This window comes from Crocodylus siamensis, chromosome 1 (genome assembly GCF_052110815.1).
Source record: "Crocodylus siamensis isolate JL-2025a chromosome 1, ASM5211081v1, whole genome shotgun sequence".
NCBI lineage: Eukaryota > Metazoa > Chordata > Crocodylia > Crocodylidae > Crocodylus > Crocodylus siamensis.
In genome coordinates this window covers 420,256,003-420,268,807 of record NC_143395.1, presented here as the reverse complement: position 1 = coordinate 420,268,807, position 12,805 = coordinate 420,256,003, and the positions used below count along the sequence as shown (strand labels likewise).

The window sequence follows — 12,805 nt, the reverse complement described above, 5'->3', positions numbered from 1 at the left end:
GGGGTGTTGGGGCTCAAAGCCCACTTTATGGAAATGGGAGGCTCCTCCCTAACTTGCTTCTGCAAACATATGGCCGAGGACAGGCAAAACTTGGGGGCATCCAAACCCCAAGCCTCCGGGCTTGCACCTGCACATAGGCTGCCTGTCAGAAGACTTTGGAAATACCTGTGTCCCCTGGTGGGGGTGGAGGACGTGTGCCCATTGTAGGGCCACGTACGGTTCTGGACTGACTCATGGATTTGCACTTGATTTGGCTGATTTGGCGTGGAACGTGAAAAATGGCTTTAAACAAACAAACAGAACAAAACTCACTGGCAGGAGAGATTTCAAAGATTTCATAGATTTCATAGACATTAGGGCTGGAAGGGACCTCAGGAGATCATTGAGTCCAGCCCCTTGCCCAAAGGGCAGGAAGTCAGCTGGGGTCATAGGATCCCAGCAAGATAAGCATCCAATTTACTCTTGAAGGTGTTCAATGTAGGTGCTTGAACCACCTCCGCTGGCAGGCTGTTCCAGACCTTGGGGGCTCGGACAGGAAAGAAATTCTTCCTTATGTCCAGCCTGAAACGGTCTTGCAGGAGTTTGTGACCGTTCGACCTTGTCATCCCTTGGGGCGCTCTGGTGAACAGACGTTCCCCCAGATCCTGGTGGTCACCCCTGAGAAACTTCTAGGTGGCCATCAGATCACCCCTGAGCCTGCGCTTTTCCAGGCTAAAGAGCCCCATGGCTCTCAGCCTGTCGTCGTAAGGTCTGTTTTCCTGACCTCTGATCATGCGCGTGGCTCTCCTCTGGACTCTCTCAAGCTTCTCCACATCCTTTTTGAATTGTGGAGCCCAAAACTGGGCGCAGGACTCCAGCTCCGGCTTCACCGAGGCCGAGTACAAGGGGAGAATGACGTCCCGGGATTTGGTCGAGAAGCATCTATGGATGCACGCCAGCATTTTGGTCGCCTTACTAGCCGCAGCATCGCATTGCGGGCTCATGTTCATCTTGTGGTCAATGATGACCCCCAAGTCTCTTTCTTCTGTAGTGCTAGCCAGCGTAGCACTGCCAAGACTGTAAGGGTGCTGCAGGTTTTTCCTCCCAAAGTGGAGAACCTTGCATTTTTCGGTGTTAAACACCATCAGGTTCTCGTCTGCCCATTTGCTGAGCTTGTCCAGGTCAGCCTGGATCACCCGCCTATCTTCTGGCGTGGATGCTTTGCCCCAAAGTTTGGTGTCATCGGCGAACTTGGCCAGTCCACTCCTGACTCCAATGTCCACATCGTTAATGAAGATGTTGAACAGGATGGGTCCCAGGACAGAGCCTTGAGGGACCCCACTGGTCACAGGGCACCACGATGAGTGACTGCCATCAATCACAACCCTCTGGGTCCGACCACAAAGCCAATTTCCCAGCCAGCGGATCGTGGTGGAGCCAAGGCCACAACTGGGCAGTTTGGCCAAGAGGTGATCATGGGATACCAGATCAAAAGCTTTTTTGAAGTCAAGATATATGACATCAATCTCTTCTCCCTTGTCCAGGTGATAGGTCACCTGGTCACAGAAGGAAATGAGATTGGTCAAACAAGACCTACCTGCAACAAACCCGTGCTGGCTGTCCCTTAAGATGTTAGCCTGGGCCAGTCCCTCAAGGATGGCCTCCTTAATAAACTTTTCTAAGATCTTCCCCAGGATAGAAGTCAGGCTAATGGGCCTGTAGTTAGCCGGATCCACTCTCCTCCCTTTCTTGAAGATCGGCACCACATTGGCCTTCTTCCAGTCTTCGGGCACTACACCAGAGCGCCAGGAGCTCTCGAAGACCCGTGCCAGGGGCTGGGCTATGACGCTCGCCAGCTCCTTGAGTACCCTGGGGTGCAGGTTGTCAGGGCCGGCTGACTTGAAGGTATCCAGCTTCTCAAGGTGTTCCTTCACGAGGTCAGCATTGATGGAGGGTAGGGGATCCCCCTCACCCGGATCTCCCTGTCCCATAGCAGGCATGGGCATCCCGTGTGACTGATGAAAGACTGACGCAAAGTACCTATTTAATAGGTTGGCTTTTTCCTGGGCGTCAGTTGTCAGTTGCCCCATCTGGTTTAGCAGGGGTCCAACATTGCCCTTGCTTTTCCTCCGGCTCCCCACATATCTGAAAAAGGACTTTTTGTTGTCCTTGATGCCTGAAGCTAGTTGGAGTTCAGTTGCAGCCTTGGCTTTCCTGGTTTGCTCCCTGCAGGACCAGACCAGTGCAGAATAATCCTCCTTGGAGGTGAATCCCGTCCTCCATCCTTTGTAGGCTTTCTTTCTAGCCACAGTAGGTCCGCTAGGTCCCTGGAGAGCCAGGGGGCTGCTGTGCCTTCTTGCTGCCTTTCCTCCGTGTTGGAATAGATTTAGCTTGTGCACTGAGGATCGCTTCCTTGAGAAGCAACCACTCTTCTTGAACTCCCATCTCCCTGGGGTCATGGTCCCTGAGGGCCTGACCGACTAGCCTCTTGAGCTTGTCAAAGTCGGCTTTTCTGAAGTCAAGGACTTCTGTGTTGCTGACTGACTTGCCAGCTTTACGGCGGATGGTGAAGGTGATCAGCTCGTGGTCGCTGTCACCCAACTTCCCATCAATCACTAGGTCGCCGATTAGGTCGTCCCCCGTAGCCAGTACCAGGTCGAGCAGCGCTTTGCCTCTCGTTGGCCCATAGACTTCTTGAGTCAGGTAGAGGTCATCCACGCACGAGAGAAAGCTTTGCGACCGCTCGGATTTAGCTGAGTGATCTTCCCACGAGATGTCCGGGTAATTGAAGTCACCCATGACAACCAAGGTCCTGGAGCGAGCGGCCTCAGTCAGTTCCCGGGCGAACTCCTGGTCAAGCTCGGGACTTTGAGTGGGAGGTCTGTAGTAGACTCCCACCGTTGTGTCCCCTGTGCCGAATTCCCCACGAATTTTTACCCAGAGGGTCTCTAGCTGTCCATGCCGGTCGCCAACATCAGCTTGCAGGGACATGAAGCTTTCCTTCACATAGAGAGCTACACCCCCGCCCCTTTTGTCAACACGATCCCTCCTGTACAGGGTATAGCCCTCTATCCCCGTGGTCCTGTCATGGGTGGAGTCCCACCAGGTCTCCGTTATCCCAATGACATCATATTTCTTTGCACTGAGCAGGAGGACGAGCTCGTCCTGCTTGTTGCCCAGGCTCCTGGCATTAGTGTACAGGCAGGCAAGTGTGCCCTTGGGGGCTCTTGCCTTGCCCACAGATTGTGCCACGGCTGGGGCAGGGGTGGGCTCCCTTAAGTGCCTTGGTCCGCTGGCTTTGCAAGGGCCGTTCAGCGGGCCAGCAGGGGCAGTCGTCCCCCCGTCCCCCAGCGGGCTTAGTTTAAAGCCCGGTGGAGCAGGTCAGCCAGCCTGGCTGAGAAGAGCCTCCTCCCCAGGGGAGAGAGGTGGAGGCCATCTCTTCCCAGCAGCTCGCTGCCTCTCTCGCCAAAGAGCGGGCTGTGGTCATGGAAGCCAAAGCCTTCCCGATGACACCAGCGCCGCAGTCTTTGGTTCACCGCGTGGATCCTCCTCTCCCTCCTCAGCCCATAGCCCGAGCCTGGGAGGAGCGACGAAAACACCACCTGAGCTCCCAGACCCCTAAGCCCCGCTCCCAACTCCCTGTAGCGCCTCATGACCTGGCTGGGGGTGCTCCGAGCCGTGTCATTGGTGCCCACGTGAATAAGGAGCATGGGGTAGGGGTCTGTGGGCCGGAGGAGCTGCGGGATCCTCTCCGCAATGTCTCGGATGCGGGCCCCCGGGAAGCAGCAGACTTCCCGGGCTAAGGGGTCGGGGCGGCAGATTGCCCCCTCAGTGCCCGCAGGACGGGGTCTCCCACAACAAACACCTTACGCTTTGTCTTGGGGAGAGCGGGGCCAGATACCATGACTGGTTTCGGCTCGGGTGGTTGTACTTACCAGGAAGGGCAATCCCCCTCTCCTCGGTCTTGAATGACTTATAGCAGTTGAGTTGAAGGTCTACTGCTTGCGCTGCAGGCAAGCTGACCCCTGAGAGAGTCTGCAAATGCCTCCCGATGCAGGATCTTGGCTACAAGACTTATTATGTTCATAGGGTCCAGCTCTTGGGCTTCCCTTTAGCTTGCTCCTTCAGCCTTTTGGTGGAGTGAAATTAGTGGGCATCTGGGCTCCGAGGCCTCTGGGCTTGTGGCTTGCACAGAGGATGCCTGCCATGTACCGGGCAGTACCTGAAGTCCCAAGCTGAAGTGTCTGCAAGGGAGGGTACTTGCCGGTGGTCGTGCAGCACAGACTTGAGTGATTGAGCTCTGCTTCGCTGACAGAATTCAGAACTGATTTGGCCCAAGAGATAAAATTAGTTAACGGCGGCGGGCCAGTCTGGGTTGCTCCTGTGCTGAGCCTCCCACCTCACTGCTCCTGGCCAAAAACCATGCTCTGAGTGTCTCCCCTGCGGCACCTAAGTCCAGTCAACCCCCTTCCTGGAGCCCAGTCACAAGCCTGGGGTAACCGCTGTTACCCCCGGACTCGGGTCTTTGGTAGGGCTCTGCGCCACCCAGGGTGCACAGACCCTGCAGACCTTGGGGTTGCTTAACCCACTGTGGGATTTCGGGGTGCTTCCTTCCTAGAGGAGAAAAAGAAAAGCTAAACCCACCTTAGCAAGCCTAGCAAAGTTAGCTAACAGGTCTGGTCTAAGGTGGTTACTACAGGGTGTCATAGCTGCCCTCGGGGCATGTCCTGCGCTGAGTCCCACAACTTTCTTGGCCTCAGCCCTCTTTGTGTCATGTCTCTGGGCCCCTTGGCCCTGTCTTGCCGTGTGTCCCAGCCCCTGGGATCCCTGGCCCAGGGTGGGCAATCCCTGGCCTTTGAACTCAGCTCAGCCCCCAGAACAAACTGAACAGGGCAACGCAGAGGGCTGATAGTATTTTCTCCATACAATGCAGCTCAGAATATGACACAACTTGGGTTTCAAAGGCAGAATAAAGATAAAAGAGCTTTTCCTGTAGCAAGTAACAGAGGAGCAGCAGCCTGGGAGCAGAAACTGCTCCCTCTTCTGCTCCAGTGCAGATCTGACTTTCACTTCTGCTCAGCAGAAACTCTTCTCACCACATTTCTCACATGTAATGCACACTACGATTTCCAGCCGCTGGTTTTGAGGGGAAAGGCTGTGTTGTATGTGAAAAAGTATGGTCATTTTCTAGATTAAATGAAGTGTTTCATAGAGTCTCATGGGATATAACTGGCCAGACTGGAGGGGACAGGGGTCATGGCTGCGCTGTGCGGCAGCTCAGGAGCTGTCTCGGAGGGAGACGGCAGCACGGTCCGTGTAGGTGGGAGCGATGTGTCTGGAGCAGGAGGCGCCGGGAGGGCCCTGGGGTGTGCAGGGCAGGGGCCTGATCCTGTTCAACAATCCTGTCTGTGAGCTTGTTGCTGGACTGGAACCGGGCTCAGAAAGTCTGTGGTTGACACTGAGTTGGGAGGTGTTGCCAATGGGCCCAGATTCACGCTGAATGGCTGCAGGAGTGCTGAGCTTTAAGGAATCAGTCTCCATGCCCCGGGATTGTCCTTCGGGAAAGGTTTTGGCTGATCATAGAGCATGGATGCCAGAGCCTCCAAATCCACATTACTCCAGAGTTGGGAATGCTTTTCTCTCTCTTTCCCAGAAAAAAATCTCCTCTGGACTACATTCCCCTAGACTACATGCCAGCACTCACTGCTTGAATTAACTGACCAGTCCCAGGTGTCTCAAATGCTGCATTTCAGCCTAAGAAATGCCTGCAGGATCGGGGGGTGGGTGTTATGTGGGATGCTGCAGGTCAAAGCAAGTGAAGGACTGTGGGGGTAATGGGATGACAAAGCATCCTCTGGTACGAGCATGCGGCAGCCACCACCTCTCGTCCAGGTCTCCACCTTCAGTTCCCTTACATCTCCCTGCCATGCCTTGTTGTTAAGAAAATTGAAGAGAGGTCAGATGATAAGATCCACTTGGATGAGGACAGTCCTCTTCACAAGCCTCTTTCCACCCCTACATCCTGCTCCTTCCTACTCCTGGCCAAGTGTCCAAATGTGTAGCCTTACCCCGGGGATCCTGAACCCCTCACTCGGCAGTTGCCACTTGCTCTGCTGTCCCAAGCCAGAAGTCACAGTGTCTCCTGGTGCACGGCACCACAAGTATTTATCAGTGAATTCAGCACTCCCCCATTCGTACAAGAGAAGATCAAGTGGTTGTCACCGAATCCCCCTGCTTCACTTAATCCACAGGAGGTTAATTCACGATTAGTCACCAGCCTCCCTTGATTCCACCCAAAATGAATTAATATCCATGAATTCCAGAGTCCCACCTAATATGTGGGTGAGCACTTCATCATCAGTGAATTCACCAGCCTCCCTTGGTGCACCAAAGATCAGTTAGTTATTCCTGAATATATAAGGCTTCATCCTTCATACCAATTACATTAATTGTCCTGCTTTTTTTCTCTACTTTTGTGCTGTGCATCTCCACATGTGGTGCACAGCATTTCTAAAACTAGCTGTGCATTCCCCACACCAGTTGTGGTGTGTGCTGGGTGCTTGTTTTTGAGCCCACTGGAGCTCTTGAGGACCATTAAGAGCTGGCTGCCTCCACGTATAACTGTGTGCAACAGGGAACCTGCTCCTTTGTCCCCGACAGCGCATGGACCCTTTTTCCGGGTGCTCCGGTGCCCACGCAGCCCCACTGGGCTTTCTGAGTAGGTCTGCCCTTGCACCCTGCCCTGCCAATGTTTCGTGCCTGGCACAGGGATGGGAGCCAGCTCTGTGACAGGGGCCGGGCCCTGGTGTGGAACAAGTGTCCAGAGGAGACCGGAGGAAATCTGGAGAGGGACCAGGTGTAGGAAATGCAACAGGGCCTTGGCCCAGGGCAAAGCCTGTGTGCTGCAGACCTGCCCCCTTCCAGCCGCCCACCCCTCCTGCCCCAGCAGTAACCCCAAGCCTGTTTCCCAAACTGGCCCAAGCTGAGTGAGAAGCTGTGCATGCCAGGGACGGGCACGAGCCCCAGGGTCAGACACCTCGGGCACGTTTCTGAATCAGCTGCTCCTTGTACCCGGTGCCAGCGCCCCTGAGCCAGCGCCTGCAACGAGGGGTCGAGAGGAGCGGGGAGGGGGCTGGCCAGGAAGCCCCCCACATGGCTGCTTCCGCCGCTTGCTTTCCCTGCACATTTACTGATCCTGTATCAAGCCCTCCTTGTCCCGACACATGTCAGGGCCTGGAATAAGGATCTGATGCTTCTCCTGCCAGGTGCAGCTCCAGCGGGCCCTGGGCCCTCTGAGGAAGGGGCTGGAGAGAGCCCTGGCGATGGAGGCCAAGGAGAAGGTTTGTCCTTTGTAGCCAGGTTAGGCTGGAGTAAATGGAATTGCCTCTTCCTGGATCCGTATTGAAATGCAAAGTGCCCCGCCACATCCTTCTTGTGAGCTTTCAAGTGCGGAGTTGCTCAGTTTATCCCCAGCAGCCAAATGTATTTCTTTTCTTGTCTTTTCCCAGGCTGGGAGGTGTTTGGTGCCTGGCCTGGTAAAAATCACCCAGAAGCAGCGCAGGGCTTCAGCAGTGATGTCTTGAAACTGATGCAAAAATGCTGCGGTTCGTGTCTCGGGAGGCGAAGAACTCTTAGACACACTATTAGCAACACAAAAGGTATATTTGCAAATAGGGTCAGAGTGAAGACAAAAGACCACACTCTGCCCGTGAGGAAAACTCTCAGCTGGGTTTTATCCCTTCCCTCTTGGGCACGTGTGCAGAAGCAGGAACTCTTACAACTCATTTCTGGTTCATACAAACATATATGAAATGACGTCACGTCATCCGTCGCATGTGCATTATAATTAACTACTTAAGTATGCGGGGCGGATAGGCTTATATGCATTAGCTAATTACACATGCTTAGAAAAGCTCTCCAGGTTACCAAAAGTTCAAACCCCCGCCTTTCCCAAGGACACAGTCAATTAAATCACAGCCTTTGTAGTTTACAAGAGTAGAGGCAGAGGAGTTTGAAGGTATGTGTGATTTAGTGTTACAAAGAGATAGTAAATTAGCGAGATGTCCTTGGTGGTGTTTCTTCTTATCAGGTACGAAATACAAACTGTGCAGCTTTAACAACACTCTATTCATTATGCATGTCTAATAATTTTTCTAACAAAACCACGGCGAGCAGCGTGAGAAGGGCGCACCACGGCGCTCGCTGCAGAGGCCTGCGCCGCTCTCCTGCGCCAGGGCGAGCCGCCGCTCTCCAAAGAGCCTCCTGCCGGGAGGGATTCAGTAGCCAAGATGTACTGAGCACGGGGCCAGATAACGAGGGACCCTCATCTAAATGCACCCAGCAGTGAGGGATGTCGGCTACACCACAAATAAAAAATGTTTTCGATCTCTGAGCCTTCAAGAGGCCGAGAAGCGATGTCCCCGCACACTCACCGTGGGTTTAATTGGTGCAGGGCTCTTTTCCACCCCCCAGAAGGGCTGAGAAATGACGGTTGAAAGGAAACTGGTTTTAGGAACTGAGGGATTTACTGGTGGAGGTGGGTGTGTGGCGGTCTGGATAGGAGCCTGGTTTAATGATTGGCAGTGGATGTGGGCAACTGGTTTTATTAGGGCTGTATCGATAAAGATTTTGGGGCCGATACGGATGGCCGATACCAAAGCGGGCAATACGGATCTGCTGGCTGGTCTGCAGCCCGGCAGCTGGGACCGCAGCGTCTGGCTGGTCAGTGTTGGGGGAAGGTGTCTGGGGGCAGATCGAGGGAGGGGGGAGTAGGGCAGGGGCAGGGGCAGGGGCAGGGGCAGGCGCTGCCCAGCCAGGGCAGGACAGGGTGCGGCTCGTCCACAGGGCACAGGGGAGGGGGCGGCTTCTGTGCTGTATGCACCCCCGGGGGAGGGGCTGGGGGTATGTGCCCCCCAGATCTGTGCATGGGGCGAGGGCAGGCTGGGGGCAGAGCCGGGGGCTGTGTCAGCCTTTCTCTGGTGGGGGGCTGGGGTGGGGCTGTGCTTGGGGCAGGCGCTGGTAGCACCGGGACAGGGGTGTATGGATGGGGCCGCAGCCACCCGAAATCTGCGGTAGCCTCCTTATACCCCGCCCCCCCCGCAGCGCTGCTACCCGTCCCACCCCTCCTACTCTGAGCCAGCCCGGGCCCAGCCCTGCCCCCAGGAAGAGACCAGCACAGCCCAGCCTGCCCCCGCCCCGTGTACAGACTGGGGGCACATGGCCCCCATGCCTCTCCCGGGGGTGCGTACCTCCCCCTCGCGCCCCCCGGATGAGGCACTCGCGGCTCCGTTCTGTGCTGCACCGTGCCCCACCTGGGCAGCGCCTGCCCCCGGCCCTGCTCCTGCCCCAGCCCTGGTCCCCCCCTCACGCTGGGGGCCTCGATCTGCTCCCCCCAGCACACCCGTTCCTCACCCCGTGCGGGTTACAGAAGAGACCGAGTCCTGCGCCGTGCTCCCTACGAGCAAACCCAGCGCGCCCTGCTGTGATCTGATGCCACGAATCCCGTCCAGGGGAAGGCGTAGCCGCTCGTGTCGCTGCTCCTCTGCAAAGATGTCAGAGATTTCAAACCTCCAGCAATATTTCTGCACGGACAACCAGGGGCTTTCAGCTAACCACACCTTTGTGGCAGATGTAAAGGCCATTTCCTTCAGCCAGGAAGGTGATGATGAGCATCCTGTTTAATTAAGTTTCCAGCCATCAGGCAGAGTTTCCTTGTGCCTGAAGAAGGGTGTTTGTGCCTCAGTGCTGGCAAGGAACAATTTCTCTAGCTATCTAGTTGGTGTAATAGGAGATATCACACCTGCCCAAGGAACCGGGCCTGCCCACGTCCTCAGCCCAACACGGCTGCAGCCAACCCCCCTCTCCAGCCGTGGCGCTCAGGAGAAAAGCTGCCGGAGGAGAGAAGTCAGAGCAGCCCCGCGTGGCCGTGACTCGGTCGGGGGTCAGCCGTGGGGCAGATGAGGGCTGTGGGTTGCACATGGAGATGAGGACCGATTCGATTGCTTCTGTTCGGGGCAATCTGGATTTATTCTAGCAGCTCAATCGTTTGCCGTCGCGCTGGCTGCGCGGCTGTTACTGCCGAACTTTCCTGGTGCCGACGCCTTCCGGAGCCGAAGCCGCAGGAAGGGCTTGCTAGCAATGAGGGGGATTAAACACGGGCACAGAGAGGTTGTGAAGTCTGTCTGGGGAGGGGTCGCCGTGGAGGTCACACAGACATTTGTGGGGCACGGTTCCCACTGGCCTGATCCTGCCCTGAGCAGGAGATAGACGAACTGACCTCCCGCGTCCCTTTTAGCCTCTTTTTCCTACAAGTCTGTGACTAGCTCCAAGTTCGTAGCTGCCCTGTGCATGCATCGGTGTGTTGACTCTGAATCCTAACGAGGGCGGCTCATATCAAGGTGGTTAACTGGATGACCCTTGATCTTACTAGCAGACATGTCAAACCAGGCGGCTTCTCCCACAGTCCGGAGTTGGCTTTTCCAGGCCTCCCAGGGGTTTCACTCCAGCAGACATGTCTGCAATGCAGCTGTGTCCTCCGTGCACAATTTGGCAGCTGTTTCTAAATCGATAATTATGGGGCACTGTACAATTACCTTTTACATAATTAAACAACACAATGGATGCTGTATTGTTCAATGCCACATTTCATTCAGTAATCCCTTTCAGCCTAATCGTGGGCCACTGCAGACAGAAAAGATCTGCTCGTTGTAGGTCTCGTCCGCTCTCAATCAGTCTTTCTCCACATACGAGTGCAACACCTGTACGCTGTTATATTCTCATGTCAGCTCTTCTTCCAAGTGGTCTGAACTTTAAAACAAGAAAACAATCCCACCCTGTGCCCTCCCAGGAGTCGTTGTGCGCTCTGCTCCCATCGCACAGGTTTCCCTCTGAATGCAGCGTGCTCCCTGGAGCTCCTTGGGGAAGGCAGCATTGCATCTGCATGGCGTGTAACTCAGCTGTGGCAGCAACGTACAGAGAAACAAAGTACAGAAATGTGCTCTTCATGGCAATATTTTGTGTGGCACAAGGGAGATTTTGGGGGAAGCCTTTCAAAGAGTGGTGTTCAAATGAGCCTGTCCTCTATAGAGCACTCTCGCTTTAATGTCTTTTTCTTCCTGTCTTTATTTCTAACCCTGTGCTCCTTTAAATTCATCTCTTCCCCTCTCTTTAATCACACTCTTTCCCATTCTCCTCACAGAACAAGCAAGAGCAACAAATCCAGTTTTTGAGTATTGGGGTGTAACATATGAGCAACGGTACACACCTCCTCCTCCTCCTCCCCTCCACATCTGCCTTGTCTTTTTTGGCGGAAAGCTCCTGGGGCCTTTCCCCTGCATCCAGACAGCCCCGAGGGTCAGGGCCGTGTGCTGAGCGGTGCCTTCAGGCTACTGGAAACGGTGCCCATGAGAAGCAGACCTGTGTGGCTGTCCCTTGAGAGATTTAAGTTTTATACTGAGTATTTAGCTGCAGTTTACCAGTCTTCCAAATATGACTCTAATTCCATTGATTTGTTTTTTCCAAATTTAGGGTGTAGGCAGTGAGTGATGCCAGGAAGGGAGCTTACATTGTCTACATGGAGAATAAACATTAAGATTTCTAAGGGAAAGTCAGTCCCCAGCTCTGTAGTTAGGTATAGAAAATCCAGAGGTCAAATGACATTCTCCACAGCCTGTTAGGTTAAATCTCAGTATAGTAGCTGAGAGCACAGGGTTAATTACTTTTGTTTTAATTTTAAGTTAGATGTAGGCATTGCTAACGTCCCTCCTGGTGTGACTAGTAATGCTGGTGGAGAAGGGAGCGCGGTGTCTCTGCTGGCAACCGTTCGAACGCGGGGGCTGTTCGTTGTCGCAGGGAGAGCGGACGGGGACAAGGTCGCATGTTGCTGGAAATGAGCCCAAATCCTCGAGATGCCTTGGAGTACGGGGACCAAGTTCAAGTGACCGGTTTCAAGATAAACATAGCCACGGAGCAGTAGATCTCTTCAGACGTGACATTAAGGTTTAGCTTCTCTCCACTGGCGAACTTTGTTTGTCGATATTTGTTATTTCTCTTCTAATGATTGATTTTAAATGCACGTGCCAGTGATGGGCTTCGGGAGAGGGAGAGCTGTTGTCCTCCCAGCGCCTGGTCCAATGCTTGCGGCGTTACGTGAGCTCGGTTGCTGCACAGAGGTCCCTTAGGAAAGCGGTGGCCCAATCCAGATGCACACGCTTTAGTCTTGGCACCACAAACTCACTTCTCATCTCCCCCAAGTATTCTGGTGTCGGTATTGTCTGTGATTACAAATGCCACGTGTGCATCGGCAGTTCATACAAACCGCTCATTTGTCTTTGTTGCAACCCCTTGCCCTTGATCAACAGCTGGGCGTGTCTTTCTCTAAGTGTCTATAGGATCTGAGACAAAAACCAAACCCCTCCTGAAGTGATAAGAAAGCTGGATGAGGGATTTGGAAAAGAAATACAGAAAGACTCTTCATCAATTCATTCTGTATTTCTGAAGCAGGGTAAAACCTTCCTGTCTGGGGACACAACGCTCGGCTGCCGTGTTGCACAGCGGGTTGTTGCACGTTCCCCGTTGAAGTCGTGTTGCTCTCGTCTCTCCCTTTTCTCTTCTCCTCTCCCGTGTGCTGAGTTGCTCTGTTCTTGTACGGGAGCTCCCTGCACCCCTGGTGGGACGGGGACATATCGATCACATGCACAAATACGCATCTAGAGCCTCCAAATTGTTGCGTAGAGCTGGGGCCATGCTGAGCTCGGACCTCTCCCCAGGACAGACCCTTGGCTGACTTCAGTTCAGTGCAGGGAAGCACTGACAACGTCTCTCAGCT

General features: G+C 54.3%; 1 protein-coding gene across 1 annotated transcript in view; it reads left to right on the top strand.

The window, feature by feature from the left end:
• The window catches only part of LOC149875529 (uncharacterized), a 433,980-nt gene that overhangs the window by 197,891 nt on the left and 223,284 nt on the right, over positions 1–12,805 (top strand). The gene's annotated exons all lie outside the window — the stretch shown is intronic.